A 20,321-nucleotide genomic window follows, 5' to 3' on the forward strand; every position below is an offset into this window, starting at 1 on the left:
ACAATTATGGCTACTAACAACAAACAACAGAAAAGTGTTGGCAAAGATGTAGATAAAGTTGCAATTCTTATGCACTGTTGGTGGAAATGCAAAATGGTGTAGCTGCTAAAAACAGTATGGTGGTTCCTCAAAAAACTTAACAGTTACCACGTGGTCCAGTAATACTACTTCTGGATATATATCCAAAAGAATTAAAAGTAGTATCTTGAAGAGACATTTGCCAACCCATGCACATGGCACCATTATTCACAATAACCAAGACAGAAGCAACTCAAATGTCCATCAACAGACAAATGAACAAATACAATGGAGTATTACCCAGCCTTAAAAAGGAAGGAAATCCTGACACACATGCTACAATATGGATGAACCTTGAAGACATTAGGCTAATTTAAATAAGCCAGTAACAAAATGACAAATACTATGATTCCACTTATGTAAGATAACTAAAGCGATCATAGAAACAAAAGTAAAATCTGGTTGCCACAGGCTGGGGAGGGGTGTTATTTAGTAGGTAGAGTTTCTGTTTTGCAAGATGTAAAAGTTCTGGAGATCTGTTGCCCAAGAATATGAATATACTTAACACTACCGAACTGTGCACTTAAAAATGGTTGAGATGGTAAATTTTATGTTATGTGTATATTTTTTGCCATGATTAATTTTTTTTTAATTATGAAAAACTGACAAGTGAGCAACAGAGGAAGCAAATGGGAGACTGACTCTAAGGAAGAACTTTTTCCTCCTAACTTTTAGAAAACTCTTATCACCAGAGTGTAAAAAGATTTTCTTACAACATTCGTTTTTTGAGATGTTCACTGCAAAATCAGCCTATTTAAGGTTCTCTTAGGTGCTACAAGTTTCCTTATAAAGTATGAATCAGTGACTCCACATCAGTATGCTACCCTGAGAAAAGCAAAGGACTCTCTAAGGAAAAGATTTTGCTTTATGAACTAACAAAATTACTTTTTTACTTCTTCGAAATTGCCCATTCATGACTCTTCCAACTCAGCTGTAAGATCTGCCAAAAAACATGGAAGAAAGAGAACACACATCCTTTGCTTTTGGCTTTGATTAAAGAGGTTTGCTTTTAAATGATAGTATGAAATGAATGGAAAGCACACAAAGTTGATCCTCCAAACATTATTTCTTGAGCATAGTGATAGATTACAGCTCATGTCAACTTATTCTAAAATAAGAACAAAATAACAACTAGTACTACAATAACCAAAGTATTTTTGACACGTCAAAGTAAATTCAGATATTCCTCCTCTGCAATCATTTAAAATAAGATCGTATCTTCCTATTTCTTTATCTGGATACCAACACAAACTTGGTGACATAAAATGTGGCACATCCAATCTAATAATATTATCTTGCAAAGGCAAAGAAAAACACTTAAGGTAGAATAATATGTATTTCAAATGTCTCTCTCTTCCTGGGCCCAAGTGTTAGGATAAAGAGCTAAAGACAATGATCATGCAAAGAATTTAATTCCAGTTGCAGAAGTAAATGTGCTAATTGTATTTCTCTGTCTAACAGTAGTGAGGTAAGCTTTTGCTTGAGTGTTTCTTCAATCAAGTCACTTGAAAGTTTCAGGTAAATGGCATTTTTGGCTGCTATTTTTCCTTACCCCTTGCAATAATGACCACTATTAACTTCCTGATTGCACTTACTGTCAGTCTCCTTCACTGCACAGGAGGACAGAATGGGGAATTCACTTAGTTATACTCTGTAGGGGAAAATTCACTTAGTTATACTCTGTAGGGGAAAATTCACTTAGTTATATCCTGTATCTGATAAAGGTTATAATGACCATCTTAAAACTTGGAAAGAAAGAAAAAGGACAAGACAAGCAATTGGCTCAGTTCCTTTACAGACTATATTATTTAGAGAACCCTGTTCAGTAACTATTATTTTACCAAAAGCTACCAGGCGGTTTATCAGCAAGGGAAAAAGATTCAAATGAATAATAAATAATAAATAGTTGTGCTTAAGATAAACTTGCGTGATAGAAACTTCTTAAGTAAAAAGGCAGTCAAACAAGAGTTCAATAACAAACTCTTCTGAAGTGAACTTGTTTTTTCAAATCGCAGGCTCTGATAAGATCAATTTTAATGTTTTCACCTATAATCCTGACAACTCTACGTCAAATCGCTACATCATGACAAGGGAGTATAAACATTTAAAGGTTCATTACTTATTCAGTGACATTCAGGACAGATTTATTAAGTGCCCAAGATCAAGAACCTCTTGTTAGAACAAAATCCAACCCTATGAATTCAACACAATGAATTATTTTTAAAAGAAAAACACAAGCAAACCACAGCTGCACAGAAGAACACAAGGGCACCAGTGAGCTGTGACACACCACATTCTCCAGGCTTGGAGAAGCAGAGAAACGGGGTGACATATTCAGAAAACTAATGTCATCCTAAGCGATACTGACGTTAGATAAAGGAACGCCACAGCGGCAACCTGTTCTGCACGGAAGGGCCATGCTCAAAGCACAGAATCCCATCTGAAGACTGGAAGAGTAAAGTTGGAGACCCAGAGAAGAGCAATCAGATAAAAATGGTTGAAGAAATTAGCGGTGGTTAGCCTAAAGGAGACAAAAAACAAGGCTCAGGAGAAATTTGACAGCACCTTTGAAATATTTTTAGAGCTGCCCTGTAGAAGTACATTCATTACGGACTTATCCAACAAGATAGAGATAGTACCAAGCATGGAAGTCACAGTAAGGTCCTATGAGTGTACAACTGTTGAAATCGTTCCTAGTAAAAAATGTGCTAGCTTGGAGAATACAAGGCCCCTGGTACCAGCATGTGTTTAGGGGTTGGGGAAAGTGAAAAGAAAACCTAATCTACCTAAAGGTCGTTTCTTTTTCTCCTGGTCACTCATTTATCTTTGAAGACCCTTCAAAACTATTCTTGGTGTGGAGGCTCATCCTCCCTCTACTCACTCCCCACCATACATGCGGGTGCACACAGCCCCACTGGAGGCTCTCATCTCTAAGCTCCCAGTTATCTCTGTATATCACCAACACAGTACCCACGAGGATTAGTAACATGAACAGAATTCTAAATTATAGCACAGGGCTTTGAACTTACAATATCAAGCATCGTAAAATACTGGTCCCACTGGATTACAAAGATCCATGATTTCTGGAAGAGAATTAAGCAAATCAAAGAGCGATGCACATAGAGAAGCCTCCAGAGAGTATCTATTATAGCTCAGCACCTCTGCAAGCCGTTAGTATAGGTTGAGTATTCCTTACCCAAAATGCTCGGGACCAGTGTTTCAGATTTAGGACTTCTGAATATTTGCATGTGCAGAATGAGGATCTTGAGGATAGGAGCCACATCTAAACACAAAAACCATGTGCTTCATATACAATACACCTCGTATACATAATCTGAAGGTAATTTTATACAGTATTTTAATAATTGTGTGCACGAAACAAAGTTTTGATTGGGACGCATCACATGAGGTCAGGTGTGGAATTTTCCACTTGAGGTATCATGTTGGCACTCAAAAAGTTTTACGTTTTGGAGTATTTGGGCTTTTCAGATCAGAGATGCTTAACCTGTCACCAGTTGGAGCAGATGGATATGTGTCTTCTTTGTTGGTTCACCCCTCAGAAACATGTTTCAGGGCCTTTTTCATTTTGTATCATTCAGCCTAGCATAGACTATAAATTTCCCTGTCCCATGAAAGCCCTTTAGTTGCTGGTTAAATGAAATTCCATGAACTCCTTGCCAACAGAAAAAAACTATACTTAGAAAACTAAATAATGTGCATGTGTGTTATGAAGGGATACTTATTACTGTTATTTTTGCAAGTCTGGTAGAAGCAAGTGACTTTTTTTGTTCTTTTTTTGGTTTTGTTTGCAGGAAGACCACTGATAGGAGAAAGTGATAAGGAAGTTACTAACAATCTTTGATACACCTTATTTCCTAGGAGTTGTGGAAATTAAAAGATCCAAGTTCCGTTGTTGGGCTTTATACCAATCACAGAATTTCAGAGTTACTTACTGACCCAGGATTCTACACAGCTTTTCTTTTTACTTGTTCTTTTTAACTTACAAACAAAATATAGGCTCAATCACCTCGCAGAAGTCACTGCTTTGGGTTTAGGACCACCTGAAATTAATCATCGTTCAGTCACTTAACCCTTGAAATAACTCATATTTGGAAGTCATTAATTAGATAACATATGTATACAATCCTGACAGAACCAAGAATCAGGATATGGGAGTTCTCGGTCAAGTCAATAATTACAAGAACAGCTACCATTTCATGAATTCCTACTAAGTACCAGGCAGTTCATCAGATCCTATGCATGTAATGCAGCTCATGCAATCATCCCAATGACCCTGCCATGGCAGGTAAAATTATCCCCATTTTACAGGTGAGACAAATGAGGGTCATGTTGCCCAAAACAAAGCCTCAAAGTACAGGGTGCCAATTTAAACCCAGTCTAAAGCCTGTGTTCTCTGCTGTGTCACTTTAAGTAGTGTTTTATGGTTCCTCAAATCTGTTCCACTTCTCGAGAACCACATTTCTGAATGTCTGAAAAGGCATAAAGGCGTTGGTGTGGTTCACTCCAACAAGCAAGGTCTTCGAAGCCAGGCCCACCAAGATTAGAGCCCTAGCACCACTACTTCCTGGTTCTGAATAATCAAGGTGTATAGAATACAGAGGTGTCATGGGAAGCCTAACAGGGCAAAATTTAATCAATAAAGTCTTCTGAAATTAGTTATTCATTAATTACCACCAATAAAATTCATGGCACAACTTTCGATGGACCCTATTAAATTATTCCAACCTACATATGGCAACCCTAGAAAGAAAGAATGCACCCCTGAAAAACCAGATCTTTGAAAATCCAAACATAGAGAACTCTGTATTTTGCCTCTTTTGTGAATGTTTACTTTGTTACACCATTAAGTGGCCAGTGGAAGAGTAAGTTTTCTCAAAGTTCTGGAAAGTCATCTTAAATTAGGCCCCGGAAAGAAATGGAATCTCTTTCAGTAATGACTCTTGTTTTCTTTAAAAGTTCATGTTTAGGTCAGCCAAGTTTTAAACGGTAAAATTATATTGCTGTGTTGTTAGTCAAGTTTGGGGGGTGGGGTGGGGGCGAGGCCAGTGGCTGTTTGGATCACTGTAGGACGGCTTACCCGGTTTCCATACTGCAAGGAGGATCCATTCTTAGGCAAAAGACATCATTTTAGAGGAGCAAAAGCTTGTAAATGGATTTCTATCGAATGTTCCACATGGGAAGACTCAAGTCTTGTTCTCAAAATAAAAGTTGTTTCCAGAGCTTATGTGATTTTTCTTGGGTCAATGGAATGTTTAAGCTAAAGGGTTTTCTTTTCCTTTGCTGTTTCCTTATGTTGCAATTTAGGCAGATAGAAAATAACCTGTAATGATTTTTTTCCCACTTGTTTATCTATTCCTTGCCTTGTTCTAACAAGAACAAAGTAATGAATAATAACAAATGATAAATTTAAACTAGGGCTAACTTATGAAGAAGCCAGAAACTTTATTTGGTTTTATTACAACAGCTATTACACCTTGACTTTATTAGTCATACAAACCTGCATACCACACTCTATGAATGAAGCTTATCACATCTGACTTTACCCTAACCATCTTCTTTTAAATAACTACCTTCATGGTAGTCATTGTGATAAGAAGGCAAAAGAGGTAAATGACACAAACGAAGCCACTAATTGTCAAGGGATGCAATCATGCCACTCCGGGAAGGATGTAAGTAGCCCTTGGCACCAACATCCTCAAGGGACATAGAAAGATGTCATGAGCACCTCTGTGACGAGCACTACATCAGCACCAGATCACCAGAGGACCTAGTGAAGATTTCTTGCTTAAGAGTAAAAACTATTATGCCAATGAGATGCAGAGCTAACTTGTCTGTAGTCTTCTATCTAATCAAAGACTCAGAGCATCTCATCAGACAATGGGATGAAAAATAGTTACTTTTTGATGGACAGCCCATTTATTTCAACAACTGTAGGATTACTTCAAACTAGGTTAACAAATAAGAAACAGGTTCAAAAGAAAAGTGGTCTTTGCAAAAGTGAAATCAAAATTTTTAAAAGCTCTTAACGTGACCCAGCAGAATTGTATAATCAGTACAATTCTGATTATACCATTGGTAAGTAACATTATTGACAGGGAGAACAGATCAGAGGCCTTGCCTCCAGACTGCAATCAGGCAATCCCCCTTCCTATGAAATCTGAGTTGTCCCCTTGAGAGGTGACAACCCTATGCCAAACAATAAAATCAAGGACCAAGCTGCCATCTTTTCTCCCCTTGCAAATACTGCCAGCTGCACCATGTGCTTCTGAGCTCTGTGTAGAATAATGCACAATTCCCAGTGAATCTGCTGTAAGCCCACCATCTTCCTCTCCGCCTCCAATTCAAGGAAATGCAAGTGATTGAGACTATTAAACTGTACATTTGAAAACCACTTAAACTTATATATTCAAATAAATCACACCCACAAATAATTATTTGTCCTACCGATTGTAATCATCTGCTTTACTTTTCATCACCCCCAACAAATAACAAAAGGCCCTTGTTGTATTTGTCTTTAAGTTTCAGCAACTTACACACAGTGCCATGGCAGACGCTTAATAAATCTCTTTGGAACAGATGAACTATAAAGAGAGAGGTATTTTTAAAATTCATAGCACTTGCATTCACATCTAAGTAAATGAAGAGGAGGCAGAGGCTGTAATTTTGGTCTTTAGGAGAAACTACTAAATATGGTGTTAGTACATGTCCCTAAAAGCTATAAATACTCAAACATGTATAATGGAATTACTGCATGATTACTCCATCATAGCCAATTAATAAGTGAGATAGCTACTAGGAACTTAAACACCACTCTCTGAATATACCACTTAAATACCGGTGATTTTTATAATGCTGTCATTACTGCATTTTTGTTCTTTGATATACTTCGTATTGTACTTTGTGGAATGGATCAAAAGTTATTAAATAACTCACTGAGACTCGTTTTCTTTGTGAGATCTGAAAAATGTGCCAAGAAATACATTTCAGGAATACACACAATGAAGCCTTTTCTTTGCTTTCAAACTTACAAATACCTTGGTTCCACACTACAAAAAAGAATCAAGACACACAAGTTGTTTCTTCCCCAAAGATATTACAGCTGTGTAGTAACGATTCTCTCCTATATTGCCAACAAGGAGACTTATATGATTTGAGATTTTTAAAATTTGCCAAGGTTATGTGTACATTCTGTAACATTCTACAGCTATAACCAAAAGTATTTTTCTAGATGTCGACGTTACTAGGGCTTGGACATTTAATGTTAAAATTACTATTATTTAACTTCTTCTAAAACTCTCGCCCTCTTTCACTTTAGAAATAATTTGAAAATCGAAAATTGACCTCCATTTCCAAAAAGGAGACAACAGCAAATGTATACTTTTTAAAACATGGAAACTTGGAGATAATAGCACAATTTATTGGGCTGCAGATCTTAGAAACTATGCAGACACCAAGAAGGCAAAACATGAAAAGAAATGCCTGCAAGGAAGCTGATGACAGGGGTCTTGCTGGGTGACTTAACAACCTAATTGCTGAGGACTTTTTGAGACCGACTGTAATTGGTTAGATTTTGATTACAAAATAAGATTATAGACTGTTTTTATATTTCACTGCAAAAATTTGGGGACAGATATATCAATCACCGGATGGGGTGGGTTAAGGTTTTCCAACACTGTCATTAGCTTAAGTGTTCTGCTTTTTCTTAAAAGGAAAACTAAATACCCTTCCAGGAGGCCTGGGTTTCACTGCTTTTAATTTAAGGCAAAATTTAGTTATAAAAGCACAAAGGAGAGACTGCCTGGGGAGTCCAGGAAAGCTTTCTAGAAGCAAGCTGTGTGCTTGAAGTCAGACAGGAGCTCCCACTTAGAAAGGGCATGCAAGGGCCCCCTGGAACCCCCCACCCAGCCACATGGCCATCCATGTGACAACTGGGAGCACACAGCCCTGTCCACATCCTGACACAATGTTAACTCACTCCACATTCTGGGACCTCGGTTTCCTCATCTGTACAGGAGAGTGGGTTGTACCAGTGAAGCTCCTTCCAAGCTCCAAAAGAGCATTATTATTACACTTACGACTTTAGCAGGCGATTTCTATCTTGCCTTCAAATAAAATACACTAAGGAAAGAGCTCCTTCAGTGACTGCTTTTTTTTTCTCACCACCTTTGACTCGTGTTAGAAGCAGAAGCAAATGCTTTGTGATTAAGAGTTTCTTCTGGATTCGCACAGGGTTGAATGTTACCAGTGGGACTACAGATGGTGGTGACCCCTCCCACACACGCCCCGAGGCTTGCTGGGGCTACGTTGGAAAGTGATTTGAAAAACACAAGGTTTTTAACACATTTAAATCACAACATTAAAATAGCATACCTGGGATTTCCTACCCTTAAGAAAAGAAGACTTATATTCCCACAGCACCTACTTCACGCCTTATGGCCTCCCGCAGATGACAGTTAACTTTAATATAAAGACATGGAGAGTAGATTGTAGAGAGTATATACTACACCAAGCCTTGCTGGGAGCCCTATCAATTTCGATTTCTGTATTTGATCTATGTTGGGATTTAAACTCGGAGAATGCAGAAGTGACTCAATTTCTGCACATCTAAATAATGTTTTCTCCAGTTATGCCAGGTTATGTTTAAGAGGTTCTCATTTACTCGATAATAACACTGCTTAATGTTATGATAAAATATCACGATGGTTAATAGCCGCATGGTGGCTCATACCTGTAATCCTAGCACTCTGGGAGACCAAGGCGAGAGGGCTGCTTGAGCTCAGGAGTTTGAGACCCGCCTGAGCAAGAATGAGACCCATCTCTATTAAAAAATAGAAAAATTAGCCAGGCGTGGTGACATGTGCCTGTAGTCCCAGCTACTCAGGAGTCTGAGGCAGGAGGATCACTTGAGCCCAGAAGTTTGAGGTTGCAGTGAGCTCTGATGACGCCACTGCACTCTAGCCAAGGTGACAGAGACCCTGTCTCAAAAAAAGAAAAAAAAAAAAAGCTGCGGGATATTTTACCACGTGCCAGGCACTAATCTAAGTGCCCCACATGCATTGACTCAATTCCCTGCCAGCACCCCTAAGCCTACAGATGAGCAATCAGCGGCACAAAAAGAGATGAAATAATTTTCCCGAAGTCCCAGTGTCAGAATCGGAATCCCAGCCTTCTAACCCCACAGCACGCTTGTATAACACGAACTCTGGACGGCAAATGTATCTAGCACGGGATACCGTGCTGGGTGACCCAGGATGACTAAGACAAGCACTTGATTTACAGGCAGTAGAGTCTGCCAAACGTATAAAAAATAATTACGACATGATACGTATGTCGTAATGGAGACCTTTAAAAATTGCTATGGAAACAGAGAGGAGGAGGGAGAGGTTGCCAGGGGAGCCTGGCGAGGCTTCCACTTGATCCTTGTGCTGAAAGATGAGCAACATTCCTGGCGCGCAGGCAGAATGGAAGGGCATTCCAGGTGGGGAACAGGAGGTGCCAAGGCACATCAAGGTCAGTGAGCTCGGGGAATTCAGTGTGGCAGAGGGAGGGCAGGGGACGGGACAGCACAGGGGAGGTTTTACAAGCTAGCTAACTGGACCCCCTGGCTGTACCCATTCCTCTTTGGCTAACAATGGCCGGGAAAGCCAGGTGCACTTTCCAGTTCCCTCGCAAAGTGCTAACATCCGATGGAGTCTGAAGGTTCCCCCCCCCTTCTGAAATTCACATCCGTTGAGTCAGGAAGACTTTAAAATGCAAATAATCCTGGAGTGCAAATAAAGATATACTAAACCAATTAGCTGTGCTGGTGATCCAGGATGGTACAGAGAAAGGGAGGGACGGTGATACAGGTCCCATTTGGAAATATCATATATTCTAAAGCCTAGGTTTGTGGCCCTGAAGGGGTTATGAACAAAGCAGTGTGTGTGTGTGTGTGTGTGTGTGTGTGTGTGTGTGTGTGTGTGTGTGTGTGTGTGTGTGTGTGTGTGTGTTCTGGGGAGGGTGCCCACAGGTTTCCCAGGACTCTCCAAGGGATCAATGACCCCCAAAAACATTCACAATCACTGCTTTTAAGCAGGCTGGGAGCCAGACCTAACACCTAGAGCAACCCTAAGACACAGTAACCAAAAAAAAATCCACTGCAAGCAAAATGAGAAGGTCCTCCCTAACTCCCATGTGCTCAGGCTTTATTTGAAACTATGAAAAACAAGTTAACTAACCTCAGACTCTGTTCAAAAGCCTTTAAGATATCTGAGATAGTCCTGTTTACCTAACTTTATTCAGGTCCTATTACACAAGACGGCCACCTATTCAGGACCCCAAATGTTCATGATTTGCAGATAAGATATTCACCCTCCAAGGTGTAATCTAATTCTAAGGAAAGCCTTCTCTCTAAATAGTGACAAGAGAAGGGACATGCCAGGAAGCTGGATCCACAGGCCAGGTACTTAATTAACTTCTGTACACTAATATTTAAATGAAAATTTAAAAATAAACCACACTTTTGTGAAACTCACTTTAATTTTCTACCACAAGATTTAAAGGATGACTGGCCCCCGAGGAAAAATAATCACTAATGAGTCTAAAGACAAGAAATCTCATTTACAGATGGACAGTTTGGCCCCCTGGTGGAAAAGGAACATTCATCCAGCATCCATCAACATCCTCCCATCTTAGAGCACTAGCAGTGCCGTGCCGTCCCCTTTAAAGCAGCGCACAAGTCAAGAAAGGTAAGCAACTTTTCACAAAAGAGAGGGCACACAAGAAACCTTCAGGAATTTGGCATGGTAGGCAGCAAGGAGTAAAACAGTGGTTAAGACCATCGACCGACCATGGTGGCTCACGCCTGTAATCCCAGCACCTTGGGAGGCTGGAGGCCAGAGGATCCCCTGAGGCCAGGAGTTCGAGACCAGCCTGAGCAAGAGCGAGACCCCATCTCTACTAAAAATAGAAAGAAATTAGCCGGACAACTAAAAATATATAGAAAAAATAGCCGGGCATGGTGGCACATGTCTGTAGTCCCAGCTACTTGGGAGGCTGAGGCAGGAGGATTGCTTGAGCCCAGGAGTTTGAGGTTGCTTTGAGCTGGGCTGATGCCACGGCACTCTAGCCCAGGCAAGAGAGTGAGACTCTGTCTCAAAAAAAAAAAAAAAGAAAAAAAAAAGTAGTAATAACAGAGTGAAGAATTAATACTTAATGGTGGGCTAATGCTAACGTGGGGGGGGGACGTAGTGTATTTGCTGAGAAAAATATAGTGCAGGAGTGTCAAATAGTTTGGAAATAGAACAGCCATCCTTCAAAGGACATAGAACACACTAATGCAACTGTCACTGAGCATTGCTTTTACTGTGCCCAAAAGGTAGCTATGAAGTCAAAGGAAGACTTTTCTTTCCAGATCAAAATCTATACCAGACACTGTGTCACACTTTACATATAATATCTTTTAATCCTCACAACTCCATGAAGTAGGCATTACTAGCTTCATTCTCCTCTTACAGATAAAGAAAAACTAAAGCCTAGATAGGTTAAAGGTCACCGAGCCAGCAAAGTGGAGCAGACTATGCACCTACTTATGAATCCAATACATACCCTAAGTAATTGATTTCTAATTAAATTTCTAACCTCACAAAAGCTTGGCTTATGACCGACTGCTCCATAACCTGTCTACATTCCACGTCCCAGGGATATCCCCTTCCAAATGATGAGGACCGTGATTGGCAACTTTCTACTTGTTGACCACGTTATTTACATTCTATGGAGGCGTGATTATTGCTACAATATACAACCCCACGTTGTAGATTTTGTTATTCCCAATTTACACAAGGGAAAACTGGCCTCAGAGAAATTAAGTAACTTGCTGGAGGTAACACAGCTAATAAGTGACAGAGCCAGGACAGGAGCCAGGAGGCCACAGCTACGCTGGCTGACTCCAAAGCTCATGCACTATGAAGGCATAAAAAGCCCATGCACATTTTCCTAACGCAGACCCAGTTTAAACCCCTTCACCATCACGCCTTGCTTCCTGAGGGACCTTCTGTCTTTTTAAGTGACCCATGGGGACTACTTTCTCTGAAAAACTAAACTAAGATTTACTATTTCCAGGAGGTCCTTTCCCCCAACCCCAGTTTTCCCCTGCAGATTCTTTGGTCTTAATGGACACCAGTGGGCCAGGGCAGTCCCCACTCTGTCCCCTCAGAGGTAGCTGGGCAACCGGGCCCCACGTACACAGAGAGCACAGAGGTGCCAAGCCCCGCCAGACAGGTCCTTCAAATGGAAAGCAGAACTGGTGACCTATAAATAGCCACAAGGTGACGGAACACATGAACAAAGAGATAAGGGACAAATACTACAGATGTTTGAGAGGCTGGGTCTCCAGTTGGAGTAAGAATAAAAAGAGCCCTGGTGAGACACTGGCATCCGACAGAGAACTAGTGGGCCAGGCTGGGGACCCAGATAAGGAAGCCCATGGCAACTCAGTACCCACAGTAAACAGGCTGGGGGTGAGACTGAGCCTCTCTGCTACGCACGCAGCACGGCAGGGCTCAGGCATGGACCTTGCAACACACATTTCACCTGCTCAGAGACCTTCAGCCAGGTCCTGGTTCTCAAGCCTGCTCTGGCTAGGTGAAATTAACACATGATCACTACAAAATGAATGCACATCAGAAAGGGACTTCCTGCAACAGTAGAATTTCCTGCTTAGCCAAGTTTCCCAGCACAAATAGGAGACCTGAAGAAATATTTATTGAAAATGCAACTGTCTCAGTAAAACATGCCTATTCAATATCAGTAAGTACAAAATTGTGATTTTCCATTTTTTTTTAATGTGCATTCGTTATACATTTTTCCTGTGACTTCTTGGGTGTGCTAGTTTACATAAGGAAAAAAATGAAGACAGTGAGTCCAAATACAAGGTTTTCTAAAATCTAGCCTCAGATATTTGTGTTTGAATTTGTTCAGAGACATACATTTGTGTTTCTAAGTTCCTATAAAGGAAGTGTTACATTCTCATGCCTAAACAAAGCCCAGATAATTGTATATAAAATAACAGTAGATAATCCAGCCCAAATGCTACTGCCTCTAGGAATCTTTCCTCAATTTCCTACCCAGTTATTACTTTATTCTTATCTGTCATAGCAATTAGCCTTTTCCAACCTAATGTGTGATGATTTTTACCTAGCCCATAAGGTGTCTAAGGACATTGTAGTCCTTGGCTCATAGTAGGTACCTAGACAATTTGTAAAAAAAATAATTTATGGATATTCTGCTTTCAAATTTCAGAATACTAAATAAAATATTTGGATATGACCTTGGTACTTGAAGGAATTTTTAATGGCACACACATGACAAAAACCCTATGGAGGATTCATGAAAACATCACTAAAAAGAGGAAGTCAAATAACTCGTATATTTTAAGAAATTTACTTTTAAAATAACTGTGGCAAACGTGCCTGTCCAGGACTAAAGTTAGCCTGGTAGCTGCTGTCACTGGTGATAATTTTCTTGGTGCCAGGAAACTGGTGAGTATGTGATTAAGTATGTTTCCCTCTTAGCTCCACCCTAGATGCTATCGAGTTTGCTAGGCAGAAAGTTTTGCAGCTGACCAGCTCACACCACACACACACACACACACACACACGCCCTAAGGAAACAAAACATATATAGCTACATTTTCACGCAAGTATAATAATTACACAAAAATTCTAAATTCTCCAATCTCTGTATTTTATACTCATTGTCTTTGCAATTCTGCACACACAAATTTAAAGCATGGGAAAAAAAATACTTCAACCTTGGCCATTTTCATGACTTTAAACAGAGATAAATATTTTAAACCTTTAACTCCCAATGTCACTGAAACACTAATGAGCCTGTCAATTGATTCCAAGTTTCTAAATGATTCCTAATTACTGTTCCTAGATAGGCCCTGGGACTCTCTTCACCTTCTACCCCTTCACCTTTGAACTGTTCTGCTACAAGAAGGGAGAAAGTATTTACAGGGGAAAAAATGTCAGAACATGAAACACACAAAGACTTGCCAGGCTTGCATTAGCATTTTTCTTTTCTAACCCTCTATGCAAGTTCTGTGAATGTCCAACAAGTTGGTTCCTTTCATAACTAATTTTCCCAAAAGATACTATCTAATTGGTAAAACAAGAAATCTCCAGAGATTACAACCTTGTGAAAAGTTTGAATGACACAAAATCAGCCCAGAAACTGAGAAATTCTTCAATAGACCCACATGAAAAATGCTCCCCTCTGGGTTTATGACCTTCAACTTGTCATTTCACCTTCATGGGCTTTAGTTTCCCCGTTTGTCTCTTTAAACTATAATATCTTTCAAAATTGGTTTTGATATCTGGCTTGGAGAGTCCTCGTTCAGAGTTGTTACAAAATTTTCTTGGCTTTACATACATCTGTTAAGTCTAACTGACTTATCAATTAGCTTGTCAATTTTCAAAGTTCTGGGGAATTTTTACTAGAATTTTATTTAATGCATAAATTAATTTGGAGAAAATTGACAATGTTATAGTATCCATCCAAGAATACAGTCTGTATCTCCATTTATTCAGGTCTTTTCTATCCTTCAAAATACAGTATTCTTCAAGTAGTTCTTGCAAATTTATTGTTTTTCATTGTTGTCAAGAATGATATTTTATGTTTTCTAATTGATTAATACAGGTTGAGCATCCTTTATCCAAAATACTTGGGTGGGACTAGAAGTTGTTTTGGATTTTGGATTTTGAATATTAGCATATACACATGAGACATCGTAGAGATGGGACCCAAATCTACACACGAAATTTACTCATGTTTCATATACACCTTATACACATAGCCTGAAGATAATATTATACAACATTTTTAATAGTTTAGTGCATGATACAGTTTTGACTGCCACCTGTCACATTAGGTCAGATGTGTAATTTTCCACTTGTGGTGACAAGTTAGAGCTCAAAAAGTTTTGGATTGTGGAGCACTTTGAATTAGGGATGTTCAATCTGTACTGCTTTCCTATGCTGGTATAATAGAAAAAAATTAAAGCCCTGGGATTTTTGTGTTTATCTTGTCTGCCCACCTTACTAAAGTTCATTAGTTCTATTGCTTTTTCAACTGATAATCTCAGATTTTCTAGGCGAATAATCACTCACAGCAAATGATGACAGTTGAAACCTATCTTTAAAAGGTAAGCAAAAAGACTAGGGGAAATGTTTCCAAAATATATTAAAGACAAAACAATCAATGTTTACACTATATAGAGTGTCTTTAAAAAAAAAATCAATAATAAGATAACCTAAGAAAAACAGAAAGGATATAAATAACCACTTCGTTGAAAAACTAAAAATAGCCAGTGAACACATAAAAATATTAAACTTCATTAATAACGAAAACATAAATTGAAACAACAATGAAATGCCCTCTTCCAGCCAATGACTGCAGAGTAAGAAAGATAATATCTAAGCTGGGTGAGGTGCTGAGTCCCTGGAGCTCCAGCTACTCTGGAGGTTGAGGCAGGCGGATCCTGGAGCCCAGGAGTTTGAGAAGCCAGACTGGGCAACGAAGTAAGACCCTGTCTCAGAAAAAAAAGGGAAAGGGAAAAGGCAGGAAAGGAAAGGAAAGAAGAAAAATATGTAATGTTAGGGTATGGAGGAATGGACACACTCTACATAGGGCTGTAAATTGGTGTTTTTTTTAGAAGGCAATTCAGCATTATCTATTTAAAAATTAAATGCACATAACCCTTTCATTCAGAGATTCCATTTCTAGGAATCTTTATATTAGACTCAAGTTCTAGAGTTAAAGAGTAAATTATAAAATGGCATATGGTTAAAAATATCCTTAAATATTCTATAAATTGCTCAAGTATATGTGGTTTATTTATTAAAATATACATAACATAAATGAATATAAATTATATTTACCCATGTGCACATCAAAAAGAACACACAGGCAAAATAAAAATTTACCTTTTTCATTACAAAAGAGTACACGTGGTTGAGTTCTAAGACGTTAAATGCATAAAATGTAACTCAACCACATTATTAGAAATCCCAGTACTTCCTGCAGTAGCAATAGTAACAGCAAAAATACAAAAAATCACCCAAATATTAGTCAGCAGGAAATGGTTAATATAAAAATATATTATGTCCCAAAAGGTATATCCATACAATGAAATACTATGTGGCTACTAAAAAGAATGAGCTATAGCTATACATACTGACATGGACGATCTAAGGTTTATTGTCAAGTTAAAATAGACCAAAAAAGATTTTTTAAAGAAAAATATTTTTATCAGCATTTTAAGTACGTAAGTACATAAAAACATTGTATTAAACCATTAACTGTGATTATGTTATACTTCTGGGACATGGAAGGGGGAAGGTATGAAATTGAAGGGAAATTTACATCATTTGCTGTAATCACTCCGGTATTTTTACAGTTTTTGAATAAGTAATAAGTAATAAGTCACAATTACTTATTACTTTGTAATTTTTTAAGAGCAAAAATGAGGTAACATGGCATTTATGGTTTTTTTGCAACATGTTATGTTTATGAAAAACAGGTTTTCTGAGAAGTCTCCATCCACACTGATTTCAGCCACTGATAATCAGCGATCTGGTACTAAGGAGTGAAGGTTCACCATGAATCAGTCCTCCGAAAACAGAAAGAAACCAGAGATGGCATCTGATAATTCCAAACATCCTGGTGAAAGCTTAAATAACCCAGTCATCGTGAGATATTTTGTTTTGTTTCTACATAAAATATCTCAACATTTTAACAAACTTTTCAGTGATCACAAACACAATCAAAAGATTTTACTGTATTCTGACATTGGGTGAATAGATCTGTCCCTTTGAGGAATAAGCTTCCCCCACCAAAAGAAAAACAATGAAAAACATCAAGACGACAGAGTAAGGGGCTGAAGAGTCTAACCGTAAAACTGGAAAGCCAAGAACATTCTATTTCCTATGGATTAACATTTACACAAACATTAACTTCACTAATGGAGGGCTTTTGCTACCCCTTATCATTTTGTTTAGTTTATCTGGTAAGGAGAATGCAACAAGGAACATCGTTAGTATATACTCAAATCTTGCAACTCCTAAGTCACTAGGTATCCAGAAACAGCAATCTATATATATCCTGGCTCACTGGGATTTCCCAATTCCAAAAAATCCCACACTGCAATGTAATACATCTGTTGGAATGTTACAAAAGGGATTTTTTTGTGCGAGATTAAAATCTAGCCCTATACACAGTAATTTTAAGTATAAGGATAACACAAAACCAAACTGACAAACTTCAGAAATCAGGATGTCTCCCCTTTCTGTGCAATGTGCCCCCAAATTAATTCTCCCCAGGAGTCATCCATCCTTCCAAGGCCCAGTGAAAAAGCTACCAAGCTTCCTGCAAGGCGCAGTGTGTACACACACCACCTTCTAACGCACCAAGCAGCTAACTGCATGGCCTTGCCCCAGGTTTTCCCAAAGCCAGGGTTCGTTACAGCCTTCCAGCCAAGCCCACTCCCAAGGTCTGTGTCAGCCTTTCAAAGCATGTTCCCAGAACCTGGTGTCTGACTGGCGGATGATCATCAATAAAAACGCTTACTGAATAAATGAAAGGGAGGAGGATGCATCATTAGAGAAGTGAATGAAGCTCAGTATGAATGAAGCAGAGAGTCTGCAGGACAAAGACACAGAGATAAGGCTATCGGGCAAGGGGACGCAATCAAAGGTTTTAAGCAGAATGGCAGGGCCTATCTACCTTTTTTAAAAGATGACCTTGGCTCTCCTGAAGAGCAAGGACTGAAAGACAGGCAAGGCTGGGACATGGGAAACTGGTTCGGGGCTGGAAAGGTTTTGCAGAAGCCTTGCTGCTGACCTGAACTAGGATGGCAGCAAGGAAGAAAGAGAAGTCAACAGATTTGAGAGATATCTGAGGAAGCAGAATTGTTGAATTTGGGGGTGGATTAGTTAGAGGGCAGGGGAAGAGTTGGGCACCTGGGTGAAGGCTCCTACCTACACACGGGGAACACAGGTGAAGAGAAATCAGTTCAAGATACATTAAATTTGAGGTGTGTGGGAGACATCCAATTGGAGGTGGTGCAGACACTTGCGTATTGGAATCTGTAGCTCAGGACAGAAGTTGGGACAAACGACACATCCATGGGAGTGCAGGACAGTGAGAAATGAAGATGCAAGACAAAGGGCCAATAACATTTAAGGACGAAACCAAAGGAAAGAAGTGAACAGGAGACTGTAGGGGTGGGTCAGGGAGGAAGTGGTGCGTCACCTGAGCATGGTGTCATAGAAGCCAAGGGAAACGGATGTCAAGAATGGAAAAATCTCAAATGTTACCTCTGTCAGTAGTAGGGTAAAAAAAAGTGATTCTTGTTTCCTTCCTTTTTCTGTGTTTTCCCAGGAGCCTCAATAATATATTATCAGAAAAAAAAATCTTTTCTAAGAAAATTGTGCAAAACATTTGTTATGTTAGCCTCATAAATTAAAGAGCCACAAATAGTCTACTCTCCACAGGGCATGTGTTTTCCAGAGCTCGTTTTCCGGGTCTGGTGATGGACTAGCACTGACCTATCTGCTGCAGCCTCATGACCAGCAACACACATTGCCCAGCCTCCTGGCCAAGGTCTGGGCTCCCAGAAGAGCAAAGCTGGCTGACCCATGCAGAGATGGCCCAGTGACCTTGGCTTCATTAGCATACTGCTCTAATCAAATGACTTAACCGGCCAGGGACCAGGCCCACTTTGTTCCACTTCCCACCACAACTAAGGCCAAAGTTCCTCAACTCTGCACCATTTCCTATAAACAAGAGATTGCCTATAAACATTCACACAGATATAGGAGGTCCCAGGCACACCAAAAATATTTCTTCACTGCCTCCAAATAGGACTTGTGGTTACTTACAAGCTGCCTGCCATGGCAAACAGAAGTAGATCATTACTGACAATGATGGTCACCACTGAGGCAGACAGATACAGTAACCAATTACCCAATGCCCGTTGTTTTGATGATATTTTATTAAAAAAAAAGTATGACTTAAAAAGTAAGTATCTCTAAAGTCAACAAAGATAAGAAATAATATTCTAGGCTGGGCACAGTGGCTCACGTCTGTAATCCTAGCAATTTGGGAGACAGAGGCGGGAGGATCACTTGAGGCCAGGAGTTTGAGACCAGCCTGAGCAACATAGTGAGACCCTATCTCTACAAAAAATAGAAAGATTAGCCACGTGTGGCAGCATGCACCTGTAGTCCCAACTACTTGAGAGGCTGAGGCAGGAGGATTGCTTGAGCCCAGGAGTTGGAGGATGCAGTGAGCAATGATCGTGCCACTGCATTCTAGCCCAGGAGACGCAAAAAGGCCTTGTCTCAAAAAAAGAAAAAGAAAAAAATAATAATATTCTAACCACGTACCACCTTTTCTGACCTAACCCCCAAATTTTGGCATTTATTTTACTGCATTCACCTGTAATAGCACCTTTCTTAAGTAGGCTAAGGGTAGCTATCATTCTCTCCACGTTATAAACTTAAAAACTCAAAAAACCCAAGTTATTTTACTTGACATCACAGGATCCAGACAGAGATGACAGCTCGCCTTCTAGAGAGAAACAGGGACCAATGAGAACAGTGCAGCCCACTTAAAAACTGGAACGTGTTCCAGACCCAACCTTGGGCTTCGGCTGCCTCACTGCCCAAGTTAAGTGTTGTAGCTCAGAAAACCTACATAGCCTAAAATTATGTCATTAAACAGACCACCACGGTGGGAGGAAAAAAAATCTTTGAAACTGCCTTTGAATATGTAAATTTCCATGTTCACATACTACAGTTTGAAAAGAAATGTCGGGTTCCCTAAGAAAAAGTGAACAAACTTGTAAAACTCGATATTGAATATGTGTGCACTTTAATTCATGGGTTTAAAAAAAGGAAGTACTGTTGGAATGTTATAGCTACTAGTTGTTTTTGTTTCTTTTTTCTTCAATACAGCATTTAAAAAAGGATGAATTTACTTCAAATAATTCTTGGGATAAGCGGCCCATGTTTCCAGGAAAAGAAAATGTAAGAACTTGACTTTGACTGGAATTATCTCTGTTCAAATGGATTTTACTATAATTGGTTTGGAGAGCGCAAGAATCATGGAGATGAGTGCTAAAAATAGATGTAGTAAAGTTGGGGGAAAAGTACTTGTGAGACCAACACTAACAATTAGCA

General features: G+C 39.4%; 1 protein-coding gene and 1 long non-coding RNA gene across 5 annotated transcripts in view; one reads left to right on the top strand and one right to left on the bottom strand.

The window, feature by feature from the left end:
• RBPMS (RNA binding protein, mRNA processing factor) overlaps positions 1-20,321 on the bottom strand; it is a 155,679-nt gene that overhangs the window by 113,502 nt on the left and 21,856 nt on the right. The window lies entirely within an intron of this gene.
• Positions 9,482-17,119, top strand: LOC123626507. 2 transcript variants are annotated; one of them, XR_006730883.1, is made up of 4 exons: positions 9,482-9,609; positions 10,705-10,826; positions 15,233-15,283; positions 16,661-17,119. It is a non-coding gene; the product is annotated as an uncharacterized LOC123626507 (long non-coding RNA). The 2 variants fall into 2 exon arrangements; XR_006730884.1 differs by lacking the exon at positions 15,233-15,283.

This window comes from Lemur catta, chromosome 22 (assembly GCF_020740605.2).
Source record: "Lemur catta isolate mLemCat1 chromosome 22, mLemCat1.pri, whole genome shotgun sequence".
Lineage (NCBI taxonomy): Eukaryota > Metazoa > Chordata > Mammalia > Primates > Lemuridae > Lemur > Lemur catta.